The 26,568-nt window shown below is 45.4% G+C and overlaps 1 protein-coding gene and 2 long non-coding RNA genes across 8 annotated transcripts in view; 1 reads left to right on the forward strand and 2 right to left on the reverse strand.

Annotated features, from left to right (window-relative positions):
• Positions 1 to 26,568, reverse strand: part of NTRK2 (neurotrophic receptor tyrosine kinase 2) — a 327,573-nt gene that overhangs the window by 18,230 nt on the left and 282,775 nt on the right. The window lies entirely within an intron of this gene.
• LOC106729396 lies at positions 9,198 to 15,510 on the forward strand. 3 transcript variants are annotated; one of them, XR_004319065.1, is made up of 4 exons: positions 9,198 to 9,647; positions 10,403 to 10,556; positions 11,128 to 11,297; positions 12,878 to 15,510. It is a non-coding gene; the product is annotated as an uncharacterized LOC106729396 (long non-coding RNA). The 3 variants fall into 3 exon arrangements; XR_004319066.1 differs by having other exon boundaries at positions 12,919 to 15,510; XR_004319067.1 differs by having other exon boundaries at positions 9,199 to 9,647; positions 15,022 to 15,510.
• Positions 12,197 to 24,985, reverse strand: LOC116663048. Its single transcript, XR_004319070.1, has 3 exons — positions 24,310 to 24,985; positions 18,497 to 18,503; positions 12,197 to 12,206 (listed from the first exon to the last, which is right to left on the reverse strand). It is a non-coding gene; the product is annotated as an uncharacterized LOC116663048 (long non-coding RNA).

Consider the following 26,568-nt stretch of genomic DNA (forward strand, 5'->3'; position numbering starts at 1 on the left):
CCACTGATTCCCTGATTTCCTGAGATGAGGGAGTTGGCCCCATGCCCCAGAGAGGCTGGGAGGGCTGCGTTGTGTTCAGCTTTGTAGCTCACGGTCCACGTCCTGCTACCACGTGTTGCCGGCACAACCGAGAACTTTCCACGTTTGATCTCATCGAGCTGCACGGACTGCAAGCCAAGCCAGTGCCGGGATGACGCAGAGGGCACTCAGCTAGGGAACCAGCCGCACGTGACGGAGACTTAACCACGGAAGGGTCGCTTTCTCCCTTATGAGAAGTCCCGAAGCATGCAGTCAAGGGCTGCTGGGACGCTCAGAAGTCCTCCCGAGGACATCCTTCAAAAGACGTCTCAACTCTGTTCCACTTCTTTCCACCCCCATTTTGATCTCGCAGTTGGATCATTTCCCTCACTCGGCCACTGTGACAGCCTCCTCACTGGTCTCTCCTTCCCCTTTTTCCAAACCACTGTCCATACAATAGCCAGAGCAACAGTCTTAAAATATTCATTGTTTCAAATCATTTGTTTTTCTGCTCTAAACTCTGCAATGACTTCCCACTGCCTTTAAGACAAAACTGAAGTCACTAAAATGGCCGAGAGCATCCCGGCTGATCTCAGCCCCGCCTTCTCCACTCTCCTCTAATGCTTCCCCTGCGTCCCTTGCAGGAACCCATCCATTCTGGTCTTCAGTGTTCTGAACGCTTTCTCCCTGGCTGTCTCTCACACGTGCAGCTCTTCAATTGTTACCTGGATAACTTCTACTCATCCATCAGGACTCAACTTAAGAGCCATATTATTAGGAACTAAAAGCCAGTTAGACTGTCAGGTCGCATGCCTTACTTTCCCCTCACAGCACCAGTCAGTAGCAGTGACGTGCCTATTCATGCACGCTCGTGTTTGCTGCCTCCCTCTGCCTTGGACCACAGTCTTCATGGAGGAAGCAGTGGTCACTGTGTGGATGCTCAGCATCTATTTGTGGAATAAAACTGCTGCATCTGGCTGCCTGCGGGCATGGTCTTGGTGGGTAGACAATAGAGGATGAAATAAATATGGAAGAATCAGAGGCCAAAGCCCAAAAGGCAGCTTCCTGTCAGCCCTACTCAGGGCTGTTGGCACAAAGCCCCTGGAGCCGGGAGGGGGACCAGAGGGGAAAAGGAGAAAAACGGACAGTAGCCAATTTGCTTTAGAGAGTGACACCCGTTTCTAATTTAAACTGTAAATAAGGAATGGAAACAGACACATGTTGTACACAGAGTAACGAACATATGGGATCAGTTACCAAGAAAAGCCATGGAAGCTGAAGATTAATGAGCTGCAGGGACACCTCGGTGGAGGAGAGGGGAGTGAAGTGCTGGGAGATGTCAGGGACTGCAAGGGCTGGGTGTCCTGTCGCGGCGGTCCCCTTCCCTTTGCTTACCCTGTGGTATGTCCCATTGACTGTCCCAGCTTCACCTGACGAAGCCATCCCACTGACAGAGGCCCCCATGTGGTCCTATCAGAACCTCCCCACAGGAGGGGTTTAGGCGTGGCAGGCACTCAGAGGCGGGAGAGGCTTGTCCTGAAGCATCCTTGGCATGGTACCATGATGCCTAGCCTCCACGGCTGGACCCTCTGACTCTCACCTACCACCGTAGCTCCACAACCTTAAATCCGGACCAGCGTGCTTGGAGTAACTAAAGACTGGAGAAGTTAAGCTATAAACCAAACTCCCAACTTCAAAGGACTCTCCATTTACATCTCAGCATATCATATTAAGAAACATTTTTTTTTGGATTCTCAAGCCCTCACTGCACAGAGTGTATTATAGATTGTTCTTTTTAAATCACTGAGTTGATAATTGTTTGTTTTGGTATCATTCGCTCATTCAGCAAAAGTTTATTAAGCTACCTGCCGGGTGCTGGGCATTGTCCTGGGCACTGGGGATGTGGATGTGAATCAGTTCCATGTCCTCACGAAGCTCTCGTTTTAGCAAGAGACACAGACCAGATGTAAGGAAACAGGTATCTATGCCTGTCAATGCCAGGTGGTGATAAATACTGTGTGGAAAAGGAGACAAATCAATAGAAAGATTAGAGGGGCAGTACTGTTTTAGACAGGAAGGTCAGCAAAGGTGAAATCTAAGCAGAGATCTGAATAAAGTGAAAGAACAAGACATGAAAACATCAGGAAGAAGTGCATTCCAGGTGCAAAGGCCCTGAGGTAGGAACAACCCTGATGCATTTAGACTGTAAGGAGACCAGTGGGGCTACAGTGACTCTAGCACAAAGACTGGCAATTCTGGTCTTCTGTGATTCCGTATAAATTCTAAGATTATTAGTTCTAGTTCTGTGAAAAATGTCTGGGTAATTTGATAGGGATCACATTAAATCTGTAGGTTGCTTTGGGTAGTATGGCCATTTTAACAATACTAATTCTGCCAATCCAAGAGCGTGGGTTATCTTTCCATTTCTTTAAATCATCTTTAATTGTCTCAATGTTTTGCGGTTCTCCATGCATAAGACCTCCTTGGTCAGAATTATCCCTAAATATTTAAATTTTTTGGATGTGATTTTAAAAGGGATTGTTTCTTTACTTTTGTTTTCTGCTATTTCATTGTTAGTGTAAAGAAATGCAACCGATTTCTGTATGTTAATCTTGCATCCTGCTACCTTGCCGAATTCTTTTAAAACAAATAAATAATCTATGACCTAACTATTATTGCTATTTACTAAGGAGAGAAACTAAGACAGAGAAACCGAAGACCACAATCAGAATCAGGGTTGAAGTGACAATGGAAGACCCCAAATCCGCTAACTTTGCCTCCTTCTCTTTGATTTTTGCCCCTCATTTTGCACCGCTTCCCCAAATCCTCCGAGCGGCATGATCGGCTATGCGAGCCAGCTAATGCAGTCATCGGCCACTTTCTCTGAGTTCTGTTCAGGAGGAGATCCCTCCTTCCCTGATCCAGACAAGCTGACAATGACATCACTGCACGCAGCAATAACCAGTGCTTTCCCTTTGCAGGAAGTGATGGATTTAGGAAACAAAATGAGTCTGACCGTGTGGGTCCCTGACCCTTCCTCTCAGTGGCAGGAAGAAGGGGCGGTAGAGGGGTCCTATTACCTCTGGTCTCTTTAGCAGCACAGATGCATTCCTGAGTTTTTCTCAGTACGATTAGTTATAGCCCCCTGGTATTTAGCTTTAGGATTTACGCTGATGGTCCCTGAATACTTCTGTGTCAGTCCGTAAGTGGGAAGCTCTCTCCACATTACCTTGTTTCCCTGATTCTTTCCCCAACACTCTCTCAGTTATGCCGAGGTCACCCCCCGACTCCTAAGACAATGTGCTGGTCCTCTGAGGAAGAAACCTGCCCTGCGGCATCCCCGGGGAGAAGGGAAAAGATTCCACAGCCCTGGTGTCCCTAATGCTGGTCTGATGTCAGTTTTTCTTTATTTACTTTTAATTTTTTTCAATTGAAGTACAGTTGATTTGCCATGCTGTATTAATCTTTGGGGGTCCAGCATAATTATTCACTTACGTAGATATATTTCTTTTCATGTTCTTTTTCATTATAGCCCATAACAATGTATATCATTCTTTTCTTTGTGTATCTTCCTGCTTCCGAATCCCTTAGCCAACCCCTATGACCAGTTTTCTGCAAATTCCCTCCCAAGGTCTTTAGCCCTGGCAGTTATACTTTGCTTATACAAAATCATCAATTTAGGTACAGATCATTGGCATTTAGGTATTACATTTACTGGTTAATATCTACTTGACTCCATTTATGGACATCGCTTGCATGAAATATAAAGTCTTCAAGCCCTACTCACTGCTCTCTGAACACAGACTCAGGGATAACAATTCTCCTCAGCCCTGAATTTGTCTTTAGAGATGACGGCAAGAACACTCTGGAGAAGGGCAAGGTTTATTCAGAACAAACAAACTACTGCAAATGAACTGAACACTGTAGGAAGAGGCAGAAATGATTCTCAAATTAAGACCACTGGACTTTAAAACAATCTGTCCCTCTTTCCAATGGTAGTATGTCCTCTGCTTACCCAGGGGTTAAATGGCCTCAAATGTCCTCCCCCTTTTGAATTCCTGTCCCTCCCTCCATCTCTCCTATCCCCCTAAATAGCACCACCGTCCCGACCAACCACCACTACTTTTGTTCAGTGCTAAAAGCCTAGGAGTCACCACTGATTCTTTCTTCTCTCTTATCCCCCGTATCCAATCCTCAGGTTCTTTGAGTTCTGCCAGCAAAACATGCCCTAAAAGTGCCCACTTTCCCATTTCTACTGTTACCGCTTGGTTCAAGTCACCAAGTGCACACGTACCGGGACCGCTGCCGGAGCCTCCGCCGAGCTCTCCCAGCCCCACCCTCAAGCGCTGTCCCAACTCAGAAGGCAGCTCCGTAACGGTGCTGGCGGTCTGTTCCTGCCACCTCCGCCCTACGCTAATGACCCACTGAACGACCTTCGCTCTTTGCCCTGCAGTCATGTTACCTTTGCCCGTCACCATGTCCAGGTTTGAATACAACTTAATCCTGGAGTGGTCAAATACCAAAAAGTCGATGCTCAGGTGTTTAGTTCTTTATGGGCTGTATTTGCTAAAACTTCCCGAAAACAGGGATGTTTATTTTTTGAGAAATTTATGAAATGCTTTGTATCTATTTGTTAAACACTTTACTGGTCCCTTCATTGCCTCCTTAAATTAAATCACTAAAGTTGCACCGTTTTATTTTAAAGTGGGAAAAATGGTTACCGCTGGAGGGAAAAATTAGGTTCAGCAGAAAAGGAACTCAGCGTGATCTTTATAAAGTAAAACACTGTGGAGAGACAGCGGCAACTAATAATCTGGGAACCCATCTGGGGAGCCCCGCACGGCCACACGTCTCAGGCGCACACCTGCCCAGCCTTGAGCTGTAAGCCTCATGGGCCAGGCTCTTAACGGCCTCCGCTAATGAAAACTCAGCAAATCAGAACGCGTCTCATTCTGAAAGTTGTCCTCTTGGGGTCTTCAGAAATTATGACCAGGCTTGCTTTGAATGTGTATCAGCCATCCAAGTCCTGGTCAGGAAAACTAGGAGCTGGGCAGTGGCGGGCAGGAGTTTATTCAGCTGGAGGGAAGCAGGCTGAGGTGTGGCCAAGCACCACCTTTAAGTGATGAGAAGACTGCCTGGCGGCTCACCCCCAAGGGCAGGTCAGGAAAAGGTGAGGGTGGATTTTACCACAAGCCTCTCACGTTTGATATAATCAGCTTTTTGACACGAAGACCAATAGGTCATGAACTTCTTGAATGCTTGGATGTGGGCGGCTGTGATGGCCCCTTCTCTGCACACCTCTGATGCTCTACGCTAAGACACCCAGTGGGGCTTTTCCAGTTGTCCCCTGATGAAAAAACTCAGACCTTCAGCTGAGGGAGAGGGAGCTCTGGGTATCCCCATATTCGAGGGAAAGTCTCTGTATCAATCAGGGTCCAGCACCATATCTGAAAGCGGAATGGAACTCCTACCCACATAATAGAAAAGCCCTTCAGTAACCGACCAGCGTCCTAGATCCCAATCCTCTCTCAGTCTTCGGGGGAGAAAACCGGGGAGGAGAGTGAGCAAGAACAATGGGGCCATCTGTGGGTCTGGAGGCCACGGGTGGGATGTGCCTGCAGGAAGACCTTTCCCTTCCCTGCTCCTCTCTGCTCCCTCCCCTCCGCAAGCTGAAATCAAGTGAAAGACTTCAAGAGAATTCCCCATAAAGACGGGGGTGCCTAACAATAGGGGAGGCTGGGACTGGTTTGCATCTGGACTTCTGTTCAGGCAGCAGACAAGGAAAGAGGAGGGAGAGAGACGGCGGGGCTTAACGTGGGCAGCAGGGGCACCTGCTCTCCCATCGTCTGGAACGGTAGAGATGTGTGAGCTTCTCGTGAGTAAGGGGACATTTTTGAGTCTTCTTGTCCGTACCTTGGCTGCCCACAGGTGCCCCTTGACCCCCAGAGGTGTTAGTAGAGAAATAGCGACGCCAAAGGAGAAGATGAAACTGAGAAAGAAAGAGACGCTTGCCAGTTATCCTCAGTCCTCCCTCCCAGCCCCTAACCTTGTGGGAACTAGAGAGAGGAGATGAAAAGGGAGATGTCCAACCAGTGATGGCAGAAGGCGAAGCTTTGAATCTGATAGAGGGATGAAGTTGTAAACTGGATTTGCTTGGTTTCATAATGGAAAGTGAGTAGAGTCTTAGAACCTACCCAAGATGCTTTTAAGTGGTAGCAAACACTGGCTTCCAAGTGTTGCAGCGCATCCCCGGACACCTATTTGAATAGTGAAAACCCAGCACACCGACAGCAGCAAATGCTGGTGAGGATGTGGAGCAACAGGAACCCTCACTCATTGCTGGTGGTGATGCTGCTTCAATACAGCCATTCTGGGAGACAGCTGGGCAGTTTCTGGCAAAACTAACATATAATCTGGCAGTTATGCCCAGGTGATTCTGCACGTGGGTGAAACCAGGTTCACCAGCCTGGAAACAGCCACAGAGAGGAAGAGGGTCAACCAGTGGGAGCACTGGAAAATCAGCCTCTTTCCAGAGCACCTGCTGAGGTCAGGGGCGGGCTGTTAGCCATGGCTCTCCCTCTCTTCCTGTCGACATCTCTCTATACCTCTTCTTTACTGTGACTTTCTTTTAATTTTATTTTTCGTACAATACTGATATAGATGGCAGATCTGGTACTTAAAGTCCTGCTCAAGGCCAGCAGCTTCCTGGTTGCAGGAAGAGCCCACTTCTCTGACTCTGAATCCAGGGCTCACTCCCCTCCACAGTGTGGTGTCCTGGGGCACCAGTCTGTGTCCTCTGTGTCCTGGGAACCACAGAAGAAGGGCAGACTCTGAGGCCCCAAGGCAGGATCTCTCTCCTCCAATAAGGTGTGATCAGGAGATGGGCAGAGCAGGAAATAGCTCCACTTTCCATCTGAAAAGCTGAGCTTTAAATGACTTGCCCCTGGGCATCTGTGCTCTGCCCACTAGCCCAGTCACCTGGGGCATACTCCAGCGAATCTCCCCCAACAAGACACCTTAAAGCTTCTTTGGTAAGCTTGGTGGACTCAGAAACCGTGATGGGGGTCGTTGTTAAGCCTTATCACAGCTATGTGTTTCATGCTGCACGAGTGTATTTTGAGTGCTTCATCACTCACATTAATGGGAAGGGGTTCCATCTTAAGAAATGCTTTTCCCCAAGGTTAATATTTCATGCTGAATCTATTCACTCTTTTGACATTTTTATGACCTATGTACAGCAGTGTCATATGTTCACAGTAATGTTCAAATTGAAAGCCTATGATGACTACGGAGACTTCACAATGTAACAAGTGCTCTTTGTTAAGTCAGTTTTACACATCTTGTTACATTTGAGACTTCCGTCCAGCATTTTCCTGTTAAAGCTCTGTCTCCTGTATTTTCCCAGCACTGTAACAATATGGAAAGGCTAGAAAGAGGATGCTGACCTGTCTGGAAGTCTCAAGTGTCCATGTGCTTCTTGTCCCCCCTTAGAGGCTAATTACCTTTAGACAAGTGAATGTGATCTGCTGAATGAAACACTTTACGAGTCTGGAGCCGTTAGCCTAAATTTGGACCCGATCTCAAGTTTCTGTTTAGTTGGCTAGATAAAGGTGGTCCGTTCCAGTGCTGGAAACATAACCAACACGTGTTCCAGGCCATATGCTGGTTCTTTCCATACGTTAATGTATTTAATTCTTGCAATAATCCAGCAAGCTAGGCTTTATGACGTCCAATTCTCAGAAGAAGAAACTGGGGCTCAGAGAGGATAAATGCCTTGTTCAAGTGTGTAGCAGAGTCACTTCCAGCAGCGCCTCGACTCTTAGGCCAAAATTATCTCCAATTTGCTGGAATTATCGTGATGCCCTGGATTCAGTTCAGAACCTGCAGAAGTCATACATGCTCTCTGCTTGGGCACCGGGGATGCCATGGGCCTGATGGGGCAGAGTGAGACTCAGAGGCCACCCCAATGCAAAAAAAAAAAAAGCAGGGGATAAGGAAGGGCCTTTCCATATAGTCTACCATTATTATGATTATTCTGGGAAGGGGAAAACAATCCAACAGCAACGGCATGTAGTCATTCTTGGACACACTGTCTGGCACAGTGATTCTTTCTGCAGCCCAGCAGGCAGGCTCTCTAGAGCAGCTCCTGCTGACAGGGGACCAGGGGCTGCCTGCATCTCAGCAGGAATCTATGGGCTGCACTTCTCTTAGGGAAGGCTCTGCAAGGAAGAAAAAAATCCAATTTATCCAAGACTTTCCTGTTTCTAAGGACTCACATGGAATTTAGCCTTCACTTTGCTATTTTTAAAATGGCCTAAGGCTACATCTAAGCCCTGACCACAGTTTTTGTCGCCTTTTCTCGGGGACCATCCGCCCTCTGGTTGGGGCACGTTGTATGCATCGCGACTGGGCTCTCTGCACATCTGTCCTCCTGCACGTTAGTGACTCATCTGGGTCTAATTTAGGCCACCACACACCAGGCAGGAACGCTTCAATTCCATGTTCTCCTCAATGTTCAGCAGATTTTGTTCACTCCACAAATGTTAAATGCTAACACCTTCTCTCTCTAAATAAAGTACTCTTTTAAGACAGCATATACATGACCATTCTGATTTAATCTTATATTTTGAGAACAGGGGAAAAAAAAAGCCACACACAGATTCTACCAGCAATGCTTGAGTTTTGAAATCTAAAACTGGGTCACGGTAACAGGATGGAGGCTATGGGATGCTGAAGAGTCCAGAAGCAGCAGGATGATCTGGGGATGGTGATAACAAAAAGCGTCTGCTGCAAGTCTTCACGAAGGAGGCAGGGTGGGAGAATGGGAGACCACTGGCTGGGGACTCGCCACTGAGCCAGGGGGCCCTGTTTAGCTGACAGCCTCATCTCTGTGGGACTCGGGGGCTCAAACTGGAAGACACCTGAGACAGGACTGCTCATTTACTTAAATTATTCATTCGTTGAGCTCCTATTTATAGGCTGTCTACCCTGTATTCAATTTGGGGAAAATATTGGCAAAAATGGTCCTCACCCTTCCAGAACTTAGAGATATTAATCAAATAATCTCAAAATAAGTGTGAAATTCAAGTGTAATAAATGCTGTAGAGGAGAAGTACATGATGCATAAAAATAGGAGAGACAGTCAGGATATCTAACAGGCACCGACTAAAGGCAACCCACACTGAGCTTGGTGTCTGAAGGCTCCAGGCTGTGTCTGGAGGCAACTCAGTGGCTGAAGGAAGTGCACTTGGGGTGATGGCTATTTCCCAACTTGTGCAGAAATAGTTCAAATCTTGCAACTAGTTTTCTGGCTGAATATTGGCATTGCCTAAGAGTTTCTAATATAAGGATTTGCTCTGGACTGGAAGACGGGTAAAAAGGCTTCACGTGGGGGGTGACAGTCCAGCCAAGACCTAAAGAATAAGTACGAATTAACTAGGTGAAGAGAGAGGAAATTTATTATAGGCGTAGTGAGTGCAGCGTGTCCCAAAGCCCTGTGGCAGAAGGGAACAAAATGTGTTTAAGGAGCTTAGAAAAGTCAAGCCTGGCTTACACATTAAGCAAGTGGGAACTGAACGGGGCTGGGGCTAAGGATTTGGATAAGAACCAAGACTTGCCAGATCTTGCAGGTAAGTGAAAAGATTTCTTTTCTTTCCCACCTCTGAGCAATGGGAAGTCATTAAGGATTTTAGTCTGAGAATGGCAGGGCCAGATTTGCATTTTACAGAGAACACTCAGAATGCCATGCAGAGCAGGGATTGCACTCGGAGCAGCTGAAAGGCTGCGGTGGTCAACCCAGGAGAGGAGGTGGCTCAGACCAGGACACTTTGATGAGGGTGGAGGAAGTACACAGTTTCTTGTTTGCTGAATTGGTTAATGACAGTCATTCACTGAGCTAGGAAGCACTCGAGCAGACCTGAGGCAGGCTGGGCTTGGGAGTCAGGAGAGAGACTGTCGGAGGGGAGGGGGCTGGCCACTGCAGCATCCCAGGGCAGCCCTGGGTGCATGGGAATGGCTTGGATGGAGGTGTGCATGTGTGAGTCATCTTTGCGGTAGCAGCCACTGATGCCCGACTGTGCCGGAGGAGCCTAGGGAAGGGAGTGGGCCTGAGGAGGGGGCCTTGAGAAATTCCAACAGTTAATGGTCGACCCTCTATCTCTAAAGACTAAGAAGGAATAACTAGAGTGGACGGGGAAACAAAGTGGTCCAGTATCAAGGAGGCCAAGGAGAGAGATCACTCCAAGAAAGAGGGTGTGGACGACAATTACCAAATGGGGTGAGGACTGAAAAGGCCCATCGGCTTGATCTCCAGAGAGATTTCACTGAAAGTTTAGTGAGAGCTGCTAAATTTTTCTTTTAACGTTTCACTTTGAACTAATGATAGACTCACAAAGAACTGCCAGTACAGCCCAGAGAGGTCCCATGGCCCACCATCCAGCTCCCCGAGGGTAACATCTCACACAGCTATAATATGAAGTCCAGGAAACTGACACTGGCACAACACGATGAACTTGACTCCAGACCTTGATCCTACTACGGTAAGAGCTGCTCTGATGGAACAATGAGGCCAGGAGTCCAAATGGAGTGGGAGTGGGGTGGGTGGTAGTACAGGGAGTAAGAGGAGGAAACAGGTGCCGTAGATAATAAATATTTATTCTATTCCGCCAAGTGCAAGGCCAGACACTGGGCACAGTGCGGAGCCCTGCGGACACCTTGACATCCACAGGATCTGGACAAGGAGTCAGGGGAAGAGGAAGCTGAGGGTAAAAATCTACCTCTGGCCATGGGCACCAGCGTCAGAGGCCACAGCGGGCCAGAGAGCAGGGACATTCCTGATAAGTCATTGAGAAAAGGCTCGGAACCCTGGCAGTGGCAGGAGAAGGTACACTCACACGGAGACAGAAACATCAGGGCTCTTCTGCAGGACAGACTTTCTGGGGAGTTGGTCATCCCCATGCCTCCCAGATTTTTCAAACTTTTAAGAGCAGATGAACTTTCTGCAGTGAAGCCCAAAATGTTTTACATCTCTTATGCTTTTCTACTTGAACTTTAGAAAGAACATTAGCTAGTGGGTTGGAGTAACGTATTTCTAACGAGCCCATTTTACAGGTGAATCCACTGAACACAAAGATACAAAGGAATTCACGTCACCCAACCACACAGCAAGTTTCTCCCTAGATCGTGGGATTCTGACTTGATGACGTTTCCATTCCATTGCCATCAAGGTTCCTACTTCCTGCTTTGCCCTGGAGCTCAAGAAACAGATCCTGTTGAGCTGTGTAAGTAGTCATTGTTCCCATGAAAATGTGAATATTTTCTTTTTTCCTAATACCATCCAAGGTGGCTACCCCCAAGTATCAAAGAGCCAACAATATCATTGAATGTGTTTTATATTTGTCTCTTGTTCTGGCTGATGGATGGCCAACCAGAAAAATAATTAAGTATATGCAACCTTGAAGATAGATTTCCCACATCCTAACTCCTCCCCCACTGGGGTCATTCCATGAAGCTCTGTTCTCAAGATGGAAGGAGGCAAAGGAGAGGAAGTCAAAGGAGGAGATGCAGGTGGGAGGGGGCAGCAAGACCTGGGTCCCCATGGAGCTGGGACTGTGGGCAACCTCACTTAGACAGGTGTGCTGGGAGGTGGCCCTTGCCTGCTCCATTCCGTCTCAGCCAGTGGGACTTAAAGAGCTCTGGCTGCTGTGGGAGAGAAGCTGTAACAGGAGGCTCTGGTCCTGCATACTAATTGGCCCACTTTAATGACTTTTCATCCCCTCCCTCCAACTGCAACAATCCCCTCTTCCGAAATCGCCCGCTCCTAGCAGAGGAGGCTGGCTACCATGGCAACCAAGCCTTCCGATGCTGGGAAAAACTCACCATAGAGATGCAGGGAGAAAAATTCCACTGTTGAATTTCCAAAGAAGAAGGTCTCAAAGGGGGAAGGAGGAGAGAACAAAGGTTTGGGGGATGTGACTGGAGATGGGGAGCTTTCCCGGCTGAGGGCTGGGGGCACACTGTACAAACCACAAACGTACATCCAGACACATAAATCCACAGAGATACGATCAGATGCCATCTACACATGCTAACGTTCATATCACCTCACCCACCCGGTGCCCAGTACAGGAGAGTGAAGGCAGGAACACATCTGCAGTGGCCTGTCTCGTTAATCAAATGCTCCCTACACACTCAGTGAAACACAGCCCAGAGTTTGAACAAGCTCTGATCAAAATGTAGATTTTTGTCACTGAGAGCTTTCATTGTTTTTGCTCTCTAGAAAATCATATTTGAAACACATTTGAAATCATATCTTCTCTGAAAAGAGAGGAAATACGTTCAATATAATGTGTATGTGGTCTGCCTCCTTTGTTCACTTGGAGGCAGCCTTGCTCCCACCCAGTGTGACCCAAGACTTTCTGATGTTGCTCTGGGGAAAGACACTGGGCCAACAGTACTTGCAGACCTCTGTGTCCTCTTTCATAGGACAAGAAAGCAACCCACAGGGGTGTTTGGGGATCCCCTCTAATTCAGGGGGCCCTCTTAGCCTTGTCTGAAGCTCTATCCTTCCTGAAATACTTTAATTCATTCCCCTCTGTTCTTTAAAAGCCTCCCCCTTCACATCCCTTTTCTTCCTGTTTCTAAAGCAAGGCAGTGCCTTTTGCGTCACGAGCCCCGTGGCATCATTTCTGAAACACCCCAGTGTTAAGGAGCTGGCGCACATCATGTCAGAAGGGGTGTTTAGTTCTCAAAACCAAAGCAAACACACACACAAATGTTCTCTCTGGGACCAACGTGGGAGAGAGTTTCTAAAGGCCGACCACGAGCTGACTGTGTTTCTGACAGTCCCTTTCTCTCAAAGGAAGGGGCCAAGTCCGCCATGCCTTTCTTTGTGCCTGACAGCTCTCAGAAGCCAGCCAGGGCTGGGAGCTTGCTTCAGATCCAAGCCAGGAAACCCTGAGAGCGGGAGACGGCCTACGCTTGGAGAACAAGGCACTGGAAACCTCACAACACTGGGAGGCACTCGGTTTTCCGATGGAGCAGAGAAAAGCCTTATTTGGCTGTTAAATAAGATACACAACAAGGTCACATTTACCTCTGTCCCTCCGATGTCATTTTTCACATAAGACTTTGTGACATGCTTGACTCCCAAGCCCCGGCTTTCAACGTGACATTTGATAAATCTTTCATTCATTCCTTTTCAAAAAATGTTTATTGAATGAGTTCTGCTAGATGCCTGAAACACAGATGAGCAGCGCCTGGCCTCCTTTTAGAGGGTATTGGAGACAATAGAAATCTCTCACACTTGCAGACAACACCCAGCTTCCAAAGCAGTTCACACACATCATCTAACTTAATCCTGGGGACCAGCCTGGCAGAGTGTAGATGAAGCCTTTGCTGCCCGAGCAAAGGATGGGAGGCAGAGGACCCTTGACAGGAGAAGCCACCAGGGCTGGCGGGTGTTGTCCTCAGTGTTACCGACTCACTTTGCACTTAGGAAACGTAGGTGCGAAAAGTGCGTGTTCTCTGGCTACCAAGGTACAAGGCTGTCTGGGTATATGAAGAGCCTCTCGGGAGATTAAATTTGTTATCCTTCAAAGAAATCTTTGAAAGCGAGGACACTTTATTCAGAAAGAAAATTGGCCTTCCTCTCAAAGAAGACCACAAAGCAGGTATTTTCAAAGCGATGGCTTAATGAGGTAGAAAGAATACTGAACAAGGAGCTGGGAGGTTGACAGCCTGGTCTTTGCTCTGTGGCTTTTGGAAAATGAGGATATGGGGCCAAATTATTTCCCAACTGCAGGTCAAAACTTCTGCAGGAGGTACCAGGCAGGTTTGCCGTTATAAACGTTGTGCAGCAGTTCCTGAAAAGGGCTTGACCAAATGCAGGTTTAGAAATGACACGATTATTGCTACTTATACGTGTGTTTATTTAATTGTTGAGACCGGTCCGATGTCAAGGGCTAAAGGGCATTTTCAGCGTTCTTATTTTGAGGTGTCCCGTCATGTGTGCTGTAAGAAGGAAGTATACGGACAGAAAAGCACAGTGCCTGGAACAAAACAGACATTCCATCAACACTTGCTTCATAAATATACGAAGACATGGATGGATGAATGAAGGAATGAGGAACAGATGACTTCAGGAAGCAAAGTACAGAATTCTGTCCTGGTGACAACCCGGAGAATGCAAAAGGATATGGTTCTGAGAAGTGCATCAAAGGATCATGTGCCCAAAACAAAAGTCATGTCACCAGGAAACAAAGAGCGCCTTGGAGGGAGGTGGGGTGGGGTGGGTGGGTACATCTGTACAACACAAGTTTTAATTTTGCTGCCTTAGTCCTACTATTGTTTTCTCAAGCTTAGTTTGGTGATTTATTGTTAAGTAGCCTAGTTGCCTGTGTTCTCTGATCCTGGATATTTCCATTCGGAAAATGAGGTTACTCCTGTCCCCGCTCCAAGTCAACACAATTCTGGGCAGATCCAAGCATCAGATTTAAATCCAGAGTCCCAGGTGATAGGAAAAGACATTTGTCATTTGATGTCATCTTCTGCTATCAGGTCAGCCCCTTGGGGTACCCTAGGCTCCTTGGCATTTTGGCCTGCGAGCTGTCACACCAACAGTGCCCCCGAGGTGATGTCCACTCTCTCAGCTGTGCAGGTCACAGTGGAGGGCTTGACACCTCTAGACATCTCTCTCATCAAAGAAGCCCTTGGCTACAGCCATGGAGGTCTATGTCCCTTCCTGGCCCTCCGTTTGCTGTGGCTGTGTCTCCTGGGGAAATGTGCTCATTTTTCTTCTGGACCTTGTCAACTCCCTTCAAGATCTAGCACCAGCTTTGAAAACCTCCAACACACAAGATCATCTAGCATTTACTCTTTCTGATGAAACGACTTATCAGATTAAATTTTGTGGCGTTATCACTTTATGCATAAACTTTGTCTTTCAACTGGCTTAAACATGTGTAGGGTAGAAACTGTATTTGGTGTACATCTCTGTCCCCACAGTGCCCAGCTGGGGTTAACTGAGCATCTGTTGACTGACAGCGATGACAGGGTGAAGTTACGATGGAGCGATCACAGCTCAGGCACGCAGAAGTGGAGCTGGGCGGCCATTGAGGATCTAGCCTCAGACACGTCTCTGCACCACTGAAAAACTTGAAGTTTCTCTGAACTGTTCCAGACTCAAGGACACCACCAGCCATATTCAGAACAATGCCTGCCAGCTACACCTTATGGTCTCAAGGTCTCCCCTGTGATCATGTAACCATTTTGGGTCCCAACCAATCCTTACTCAATAAGTACCCTTACTTCTTGCCAGCTCTAATTATAATTCTTGGTAAACAACTCATGTAACTAACTGTAACCTTGCTGTGTGTGCTTTTATAAACCTCCTCCATTTTGTAGTCTGGCGGAACACAATTCAAGTGCTTCTTAAAACTCTGTCTCCTGGGCTGCAGTCCTAACAAATTCCAAATAAATGGCTTTTTATTTCAATCAGGTCTCTGTTTCTAAACTTTTGGTTAACAACAGATAATAAATACATCATGGAATGCATAGTAAGTGCATGAAGGAAGTAGCTGCAGCATTTAAAAAGTGTCAAATTAGAAATTCACAACTTTCAAGTATAGGCAAATATATAGCATTAATTATATGTGGACCAGAATTGTTAAAAAAAATATATAAGTATAATAAAAGTTTAGAAGTTCCACCATTAAAATTCTAATTGTACAAATAAATTAAAATTTGTATTTTCTGCATCATAAATGTAATTCACTAGTGGTAAATTAAGTAATCAAGAAGAAGGGCTAAATTGGGAGCTTGAGATTTTAAAATACTATATACCATATATAAAATAAACAGCAAGGTCCTACTGTACAGCACAGGGAACTATATTCAATATCTTGTAATAACCTATAATGAAAAGAACATGAAAAGGAATATATGTATGCATTTGTATGACCGAAACATTGTGTTGTACACCAGAAATTGACACATTGTAAACTGACTATACTTAAAAAAAGAAGAAGAAGAAGAAGAAATTATTTAAAAAGAAAAGTGGGAACAGAATGATCTCCCCACCTGTGCCATGGCTTAGTTAATGCTTCTGCTCAGGAAAATAATTTTTAAATGGTTCAACTTGGTGTTACTGATTTTTCATTCTTGATGCTTCGCTACCTTTTGATTCCTCAAAAATGAATCAGGAGCTTTGAATGTGTGTGAGGCTAAGTGGAGGGATATAAAGAAAGAAAAAGGAGGAAGTTTAAATGACAAGAGAAAATTGTATCCTCTGCTGTCCTCAAAGACTTGTGTTCCCTTCTCTGCATGGAGGAAACAATCCTACTTGTATTTTCCTAACTTAAAAAAGAAAACAAGGGTGGGGTTCCTTATCCATGTATTTTATAAAACTGTATCACAATCCATGTGCTGAGTCATCCAAATGCAGTCACCAGACCATTTCTTCTTCCACCCATACCAATTATTGACCAGCTGTGGATGAGAGCCAAACCAATTTAAACCCGGTGCTCCATTAACATAAATCTGCAATAACACCCCTTTAGTGGAGTAACAGGCTAAAAGGCTGACTTTCGCAACAATTTCCTTTTCACCTTGAAATGTAAAATTGGGCCATTTGGGGTCTCAAATGCTCACTTTTTCCAAATCAAAAGATATCAAGTCTATGAGCTCTTCTACAGAAAGAAGTGTGACTTTTCTCCCTCTCCCTCGTCAGAAACAGTCCCAGCTAACTGACTTTACATTTTCTTAGTAAAGTCACGTGTGTTTCAAAGCTCAGTTACAAGAAGATCGCTTCTGATCTAAAGGATACTTTTCCAGGGTGTTTGGATGCACCTTAGAAAGTCCTGAGTGGAACAGTTAAATTAAAATCAACTTTCTGGACCGAAACACAGTGAAACCCACTGCAACCGTGGGTCCCCAGTTATGGGCACAAGGTGTCTCTCTCCGCCTCACTCTATCTCTTTTGCTCCTTCTTTTCAATAATTTATTAAATAGTTGCAGCAGATCTACAGGAATTAAGTCTACCAACCAATGAGATGCATAACTGACTATGAAACTTGTTGATATTGTAAGTGGAAGAAGTTTTGAGGGTGGCAAAAATAGTTTCAGTGGTGCCTGGAGCAATCCCTTTAAAGAATGGGTCAGTCTGAATTGAGGAGGGTGGTGCTTGAGAGCTTTATAATTTGGCTTGAGGGCTGTGTGTCCAAGAGGAATCATCTCTGGCCTTTACATAGTGGCCAAATAAGAACTTTAATTTAACCTACTCGTGTCTTACTATCTAAAAGCCAACTTTTCAACTCTGGGGGTGGTTCTCCGAAGAACACAGAGGGCATCTCTGTGTAATTAAAGCTCCAGCTGCATGGATCTCCTTATCAGAAATTCAAAGCATCCTGGAGACAGTCTCTCAGAGTCTTCCCTGCTCCCCCAACCTCCACGTCCTCTCCTTGTTTCCTCCTCTCTCCTGCCCTTTCTAGCTTTATAATTCATCTCTGAAACTGTGGCAGTAAAACTGCAAAATACCTAATAGTCTCACTTCCTAACTAAATTGGGTGCTCCCTGAAGGCATGTGCTGTTGGTCCGAACACAGAGCCTTAATAAATGTTGGCAGAATTCATGGAAGTTCCCTTTGCCCACAATGATACTGGCAAGGACATTACTTCCATGCAAATGAATCATGCATCTTAAAAATCTTCAACCCAATCTCAAATTATGCTTAACCAATTCAAGGAGGGTTGATTTTATTGTTCAAGAAGATAACAATAATGTTTATCCATTTTTATACCAAACAATGAACATAAATACTAACTAGTCGGTAGGTATCACTCTTCACAAGTCGGTCGCGTAGCTAGAAGGGCAGGCTACTAGCAGTCAGCTTTCGGGCAGAGGGATAGCTGGGATCTGGGGCTGAGCAGGAAACACTCTGCAGGTTCAAGTCGTGGCCTGGAACATTTATTGACGGCGTTGTGAATGTAGGCTGAGTTTCTCTACCTTTACAGTAGGGCCCAGTATACGCATGGAGCTGTTGGCTAAATTTTGTGAGTAACACCTATGAAGGGCTCAGAGGGGTTTGTCCTCAGGAAGGCTCAATAAACTTTAGTCACCCGCCAGCTGATCATATCACAACACTTTCGAGGGCAACTTCGCTTTATTTCCATCATGGAAAAGGGACACTAAGCCAACATCCAGAGACTGGGTCATCCCTGAGTACTTGTTCCCTATGCACCTGATTTATCCAAGTAAAAACAGTACATTAACAGAGGGCTTGCCTGTTTCTACAAACACCCTTGCAAGGACAGATAGGAGATTTTTTGAGTTCTTTTTCCTACGAAGACAGGGTCTTGTACTGGCAGCTCAATCAAAGGCATTTCCATGACAGGGGAACAAAGGCTGGCAGCCCAACGTAGCAGCAGCAGCTCTACTGTCCTAGTGGTCGGCACGCCAACACTGTCTACAGTGCTCGTAACACACGCTCACTCGTGTGGTCTCCACAACCAGCTGCTGAAGATACAGGGCAGCCAGAACGAAACAGAGAGGTTAAGAGGCTTTTCTCTGGCAACCCAAAGAATTAGTGGCAACAGGAAGACAGGAGCCTAGATACCTTGACTCTCAATCAAACTCTTTTCAGTTGATCATGAAATGCATCTTCATGAACTACAGCTAATTTTTAAAAATTCGAGCGCATGCAGTAAACAGTCTGTCAGACCACGTAGTGGTGGTTCTCAGAGGAAGGGCCCCCGATCGGCAACATCCACTTTAGCTGGGAATTTGTTGGCTGTGTAAATTCTTGCTGAATCAGAAACTCTGGGGGTGGGGCCCACAATCTATTTTACCATAGACCTCCACGTGGTTCCCAGGCACACCAAAGTTTGAGAGACACTCCCCTAGAACAAGGAAGCTAATAATAACTATATTATCTCGTGTAATCCTTACAACAGCTCCAAGATATGAAATACTGTCAGTACAATCTTAGGGAGAGGAAACCGAGGCTCTAAAGGAGGAGTCAGCCTGTCTACATCATGTGGTCAGTGAGAGAAGACGGAAACTCACACCACTGTCTGCCTGACCGCAGAGGCCCAGCTCCTCACCCCTGCTGTCCCGCTGCCTCTCAACAAGTATGACAGTCAGAAAAGATTTTACTAGAAAGCGTTCAAATCAGCTTACCTATAATTTCTACCCAAATAAGGCTATTCCTTTTCTTCACTAAAGACCTTCACATTTAAAATAGTGGCTACCGTGTTCCTCCTACTCCCATCATGTAACGTAGGGGACGAGGTGTTCAAATACCCAGTTTGACAGAGGAAGTCTGAGCTTTTCTAGAAAATGATCGGACAAAGACCCAGTTCCAGGGAGATCCAGGCTCCTATAGCCTCGGTCACTTTTTTTACACTGCTCCAAATTTGGAACTGAAGAACAGTTTTGATCACTGAGTTCCTCAAATGATTGGCACTTAAGTTTTCTAAGGGAGTAAAAATGTAATTGACTTCAATTTCCGTAAGTAAAACAAGCCCAAGGAAAAGAGAGTTGTTTACAGTCAGGCAAAGAGTTAAAACAATGATGAAGGCCTGAATTAGCAGGAGGAAACCCCCTGACGGAGGGCTTGACAGCGCTCCTTCAAAGCACTTTTCAGAGAGCAGCAGGGGCCCTGCGGTTTCGCCCTGGGGTCTGTGGATGCTGGTCCCAGGACCCGGCCTGGGCTTAAGTGCTTGCATATTTCATTTAATGTTGCTTCTCTCTCCATCAATCTTACCTTGGGGTCGTTTCGTTTTCAGGGAGTCATGGGAACAGAACTGATTATAAACTGAAAGGACAGCAATTTGGTATTAAGATGCTGTCAAAGGGCAAATAAGGAATAATTTTTAAGGCTGGAATCGGGAACATTTAAAGGGCCTTTTTTCCTTAGCTCACACATCTGCAAAATGACCTCACTTCCAAGAGAGAGTGCAGAAGGGTCAGGGCAGTCAGTGCCCTTTCCCACCTCACTATCCTTGCTTCACCCAACAAATGTAGGGTGCGGACAGAACGAGACAGAGAAAAGAACCCATCATTGTTCTGAGAAAAAAAAATCTCTTATCATCTGCTTAACTGCATGTCGTCCATCCCTTTTGATAAATCATCATACGTTGTTATATTTTGTTTACGTATCTTGGTGAAATAGAGATTAACTTGGGATATGTCCTCTCTTTGAAATGACTGTTAAGTCAAGGCGTATAAATTGCTTCCTTTAAACTGAATGGTCATACAAATATCAAACAGTGGCTGTGCCATGTCCTAGAGAAGTGTGTTAACTTACGTTTTTACATTTTGTGGCACGTGCACAAAAGTATAATTCTGTAATAGCACACTGGTGTGCAGGGAAGAGGTTAAAACAAGCGGGGAGACCGGGACAAAGAGATTAAGGTAGATCTCAGAAGAGCATGAGGATTTTTGCTAGCAAGCAGAGGGAGAGGCACTTGGCCACCGTGTGGATTTAGATTAGATGCCTCTTTTAGTATAATTTAAGGTCAAGGTCCTGAAAAAAGAATTCCAATCAGTTGTGCTTTACTAGCCCTCAGTCAGTAAGAGCCCCCAGGAAGGTGAGAGTAGAGAGGTCATACGTGGGTTTTCCTAAAAGCCATCTTGACTAAAGGCCACCAAACTCAGCTCCCTTTCCTAAACCTCTAATACCGACATTTAATACTAAAACTTTATACTGTGGGGGTGTATACTTCATAATTCAACCCAATCAAAAGGAAAAAGTTACCACAAGGAAGCACTGAGAATGCAAAACATCCTTAAGGAGGCTGCACTTCCACTAAGCAGAATGCCTGCCAATTTAACAAAGGCACTGGGTAAGAATTCAGAAATTAAATCTCTCGGTTAGTTATTCCACAGGATGTCAGTCAGTCAACTGGATTGTTAACCCCCTTGCCCGCTGAGTTAGCTCATTTCTTGACTAAGCCAATTTAATTATTTTCGCTGTGTAGAGTCTTCTGCAGACTAACCAGTAAAAACCCAGAAACTACCATTTTAAATGTTAAACTGCTAAATGATTCAAAATACAAGCATTTCAAAACAATTTCTCTCTCCAAACTTCTTCCTTTTTATCCTGTGGGTACAATGACTGAAGTGAAATGCTATTTAAAAAAAAATACAATTCTTCCACTTACGGAGAAAAAGGACATTGGAGTATGATGCTTTCTCAACTGACTTAAGAAAACAAAGAAAAAAATCAGCAAGTTCCAATTATTATACATACAATTTGAACTATAGGTTAAATACACTGTTTTGTTTCCAAAATAAATGGAAAACAATGGAGTAGGAAGATATTTGCTTAATTACGTATAGATGAGTAGTTCAAACACACACACGCACACACACCCACATCCCACGTATTTTAAGGAATCACCCAGACAGAACATCTACATAAGAGAAGACAAGAGTGGGTTACGAAAACTGGGGAGTGGTTGATTTTGCCATGTGTCCTGCCCAGCCCCTTTAGAAGGATCTTCTCTGCCTGAGAAGACATCATCTAAACCCATATAAAAACCTGGCAGGGGTATCTGAAGAATTTATCTCACACCACTTGATCTCTCACAGTCTGACCCACTAAATCTTGCTTCTATCGTCCCGGTTTCTTCATTACGTCTGCTCTAAGGCACACGTTCAGCATCCCGTGCTTTGATGTCCCGTCTTGGACACGCTACCCAAGCTGGACCGGGCATGCCTCCTTCAGATGTGTCATTCTCATTCAGCCTCTGCCCTTTCTACTGAGATGGTCAGGGAGGGGCGTCCTTGGCTGCTGACTTCCTGCCTTGCCCCAAGGGAACCAATCAGAGCAGTCAGAGGGACAGAGATCATGGACCAATCACCTAAAGAATCCAAATTCACACCCAAGGGACAGTATTTTTCTAAAGAATTTGTAAACTTTTCATTTAGTCATCAATCTTCTCAGGCTTGGATGCAACTGAAACACCCAGGGATTGACGGTTAGCAACATTCATATCCTGGTGTATCCCATGCAACTGTTTTAAAAGCAGGGTGACAATACAGATCAAGAGTCAGAGTGATGTTCACATTTTGTGAGTCTGTGAGTCCACTACTGGAGCTTATCCCAAGTAAATAACCCAAAAGAAGAAAAAGAAGAAAAAGGTCCTACATGCAGTCATGCACAGTTACCTAAAATAGTAAGGAAAGGAAAAAACTAGAAATCCAACAATAGGGAACCATCAGGCTAATTATGTAACTTAACTAGATGGAATATTACTTAGTCGTCAAAAACGATCATTAGACATGGTCATTCACTATAACAAGAAAAATGTTTATAATAAAAGACTAAACACAAAAACTGAAATAAAAATTTAAGTTCAAGGTGATTACAACTATATAATGTGTGTATATTTACACAGTGTCTATGCTGTAGGTCCTCACTAATCATAAGTTCTGTATTTGCAAATTCGCCTCCTCCCTAAAATGTGTTTGCAATCCCCAAATCAATGCTCGCAGTGCCTTCACAGTCATTTACAGGCACGTGTAGGGCAGTGAAAATCTGGGGGCATCTGATACGTGCTCCCAGTTCCCAGTTAAAGTGGAACAAGGCAACACTACCTTCTTGTTTTAACTCTCATGCTGTAAATAAGCATCCTTTTCATGGTCTATTTAGCGACATATTTTTTGCATTTTTATGTTGTTTGTCGGTGATTCCCCTGTTTAAATGGCCTGTGAGTGTACTGCTGAGGTGCTATCTAGTGTTATTAAGGGCAAGAAGGATGTGGCGTACCTTACAGAGAAAATATGCGTGCGTGGTGAACTGTGATCAGGCATGAGTTATGGTCCTGCTGGCCATGAGTTTAATGTTAATAGATCAACATTATATATTAAACCATGTATCTTGAAACAGAAACACAAATAAAACAAGACTATGTATTGATCAGTTGACAGAAATGTCATGACCAGAGGTTCACAGGAATCTAACCCTGTATTTCTCCTAAGAGCAATGGTTCAGTATTTACTAACTCAGTGTTTGCAGGACACAACTACCACTAATAAAAAACACTGACTGTGCACACATACCCATACATATATACGTGTACCTACACATACATACACACAACATAAGAGGTCAGTGTGTACCAATACATATATGTGTAATTCTCTGGGCTCAGGGATGGTTTAGTTTTTCTCTTAAATTTTTTAAAATGTTTTTGTAACATTGCTTTTACCATGAAAATATTTGAAATGGACAAAAGCCAGAGAACCCCTGCTGACAGAATTCTCTAGTCAGATGCACAGGTCTTTTAGAATCAGTGCCTCACTATCTCCGTCACACCAAGCAGCTTGGCCAGCATGTGTCCTTCATGCTCATCCTCTGGACCGTCGCCTGATCTCGCACTGTTTCAGTTGGCTCTCCCAAGAGGTAAGAGTAACACCAGGCCTTGCAGGAATATATACATCAAAATCTCGCAGTAAGTTTCCCAGGGAGATACTCTGATTCTCTTGGGCCTCCAACATTGTGGCCTTTAGAGTGTTCTAAAATGTTACTTGGTGCTATGGACTGACTTTCTCTTCTGAAATTCGTAAGTCGCAGTTCTAACCCTCAATGGGATGGTGACTGGAATTAGATGAGGTCACGAGGGCAGGGCTTTTATGATAGGATTGATGCCCTTATAAAAAGAGGAGGTGGCAAAGAACCTCTCTCTCTCTCTCTCTCTTTCTCTTTCTCTCATCTCTGTGTCCACGTGCCACGGAAGGCCATGTGAGGACACAGCCAGGGAGTGGGCCCACACCAACAAGCTGACCATGCGGGCACCTTGAGCTCCAGATGGCGAGAAATAAATTTCTGTTGTTTGAGCCACCCGGTCAATGGCATTTTGTCATGGCAGCCTGAGCTGACTAATGCACTTGGGGTCAGTCCCCTTGCCCTCTGGCTTCCCACTGCGTTTGGATGTCAAGTCATCACAGGCTGGCTACATCCTTCCACCAAAAGTCGCAGTTCCCGTCAGGTAACTCCCCTTCCTAGATTCAGATAACCACTCCTTCCTCCTGTCATGTCAGACGAAAAGGTGGTAGGGTCCTCTGTGGTTTCCCTAAAGCCTACCTATATTTTTGTAAACCGTCCTTTTATTCACGTATGTTTCCATTATTCAATTTCAGTGTGTCACCTATATCCAACCAAAACTCTGACAGGATCTAACAAAACAAGGGAATTGCTAAAAAAAAAAAAAAAAAAAAAAAAAAGATTCTTTTTACAGAAATATAGTTTCAAACATTATTTCACTGATAAAGAGACTGAGACCCAAGGACTCCTAGCTAACTGGCAATCATATCACATCCTCAGGGTCACCCGAGTCACCACGGCTGGGGTCGCCGTGGGACGGTAGCTGCCGCACAGCCTACACCCCTTGCCTTGTGAGGACAATACCAACCTCCTTTGGCCTCACTAGAGCAAAACTTACTCATATTACATTTTTCTACCCATACTCTCTCTGTGAGCCGACCTGCTGTGGTCTCTGGTCCCATTTTTATTTTTGCCATGTCTTTTTCTCCATCTTGGTTCCATGCACTGAAAAGTCCCCATTGTTCTCAGGGTCAGGAAAAGCGGGCAGGGGGAGTGCTTGTTAAGAAGTGACTGCCTAGCAACCCATCTTCCTTATTCCAAGGACAGAGGCTATTTGCATTTTGGGAAAGAAGGGAAAAAAAAAAAAAAAAAAAGCTCCAGTTCTCAGGAGTCCCTGGGCAAGAATGTCTTGCTGACCACTCCTCAAAGGAAGCCTCCTGCCTCTGAGAACTGCCCCTGGGTGGCCTTTCTTTGCCTACTGCCACTGTGTGGACTCCCCAGGGGGCGGGCACCACCTTCCAAGGTGCACCCAGAGCTGGCGGGGCACTGAGGACCTTCTGGCACCGCCAAGCTGCAGCCCCGGGCGGGCAGCACCAGGACAGGGCTCAGAACATCCTGATCTCATTCAACTGGACATTTCTTTCCCACACTATTCTTTTCTTTTGTAGCTTTCTTTGCTGGAAACCTGCCACACCCAGGGGATGTCTAGGCCTGCTGCCCTTAACCCAGGAAATGCCGGTGAGTTCCTGGAACTTGCTTAGGACAAGCTGAAACCAACAGGGACAGGGAAAGAGGAGGGGCTATAACCTTCACTCGGAAGCCCTGAGCCCACCTACAGGAGGTGGGAACCAGGGGAAGAGAGACTGTTCTTCACATCATTTGAGGAACTGAACTGGCTTTGTATATAGAAAAATCACTATTCCAAACTAGAGACCTTCTGCCAAAAACATCTCACCCTCTGTCCTGCTCAGTCTCCACGCTGAAGGAATAAAGGATGGTTCTCTTATAAGTGAGATGTGAAGAGTGTTCACACTGGAATCCTCTGTTTCATGCCTTAAAGAGGTAAAGAAAACTCTTGGACTATCTGGCTGCAAGTTGGGCAAGACCTTTAGTCTTCTGAAGCTCTGAATTGCCATCTATAAACTGAAATCTTTAAGAATTACATTGACAACTGTTGACAATATGTAACTTATCTGAACAGCGCCAAGTAGCCCAAGGCATGTGCCCGGGGTGTACTGTTTAATGAAAGCCATCTCATGACTGTGTTTCTGTTGGCTCCTCTGCCTCTCTAGGGGACTCGTCACGAGGAGAGGCTAGCTATCCACACTGTTAATCTACAACAGGGTAGGAGATACAGCTGGCTATAAGCAGATGTTACCAGGCTTTACATAACTCTGCATTCCTTTGCCATTTTATATGTTTCCATCCATCCATCCAACCCAAGACAAAGAAACCATGGAAGTCTGCATAAGGCTAATAAATAAATAAACTTCTTTGACTACTTCCAAGGGACATTCTTCCAAGAGAGAAAAGGTAGGAGATGATAATAGCACCTAATCCTCTAATCTGTAAGGCCAGGGGGTAAACGCATCCAGAAGAAAATCCTGAATGATTCATGGGAGTTGGTCCATGAGCAGAGAACAAAGAAACAAATTTTTAAAAATATCGCTAATCAAAGTTTTACCTCCTGCAGAAGAACGTCAGTGTGGCCTTGCTTGTACTGGTTATTTTCACCAGATCTGTAAATTCTCTAAGAATTGATCTTAAGTCTTCTCTGGACAGAAATATTTAATTCAGTGGAACTGGGAACTGAGCTTAGAACTTTAGAGCTAGAAGGACTACAGACGTCATCTGGTCTGAGCACCATCCTCACTTCACAACTGAGGCCCCCACACCGAGGGCTCAAGGAGGTTCGGGTCTGCCCAGATGACATGCAGATCACCTGGGTGGTACTTAATGCAGAGAAATCATTACTTCTGACACTTTGCGTTCCTGTAACCACAGGCAGCTGACTTTATTGACAATGGGAATTTTATGCTTGTTAGCAGGCAACTTTGTTCCTCATTGGAAAGGGTTTTGAGGCATATGCGTCTGGGAATGAGGAAGCTAGAACGTTAAGCAGGGGGCTGAGGCAGACCGCCACCTCCCTGTTCGTGTCTCACTCATCTCACTGGGAGTACTTGAGGACACACTGGGCGCTCCACCACTGAATGGACAGCTGGGGA

Source organism: Camelus ferus, chromosome 4, assembly GCF_009834535.1.
Source record: "Camelus ferus isolate YT-003-E chromosome 4, BCGSAC_Cfer_1.0, whole genome shotgun sequence".
NCBI lineage: Eukaryota > Metazoa > Chordata > Mammalia > Artiodactyla > Camelidae > Camelus > Camelus ferus.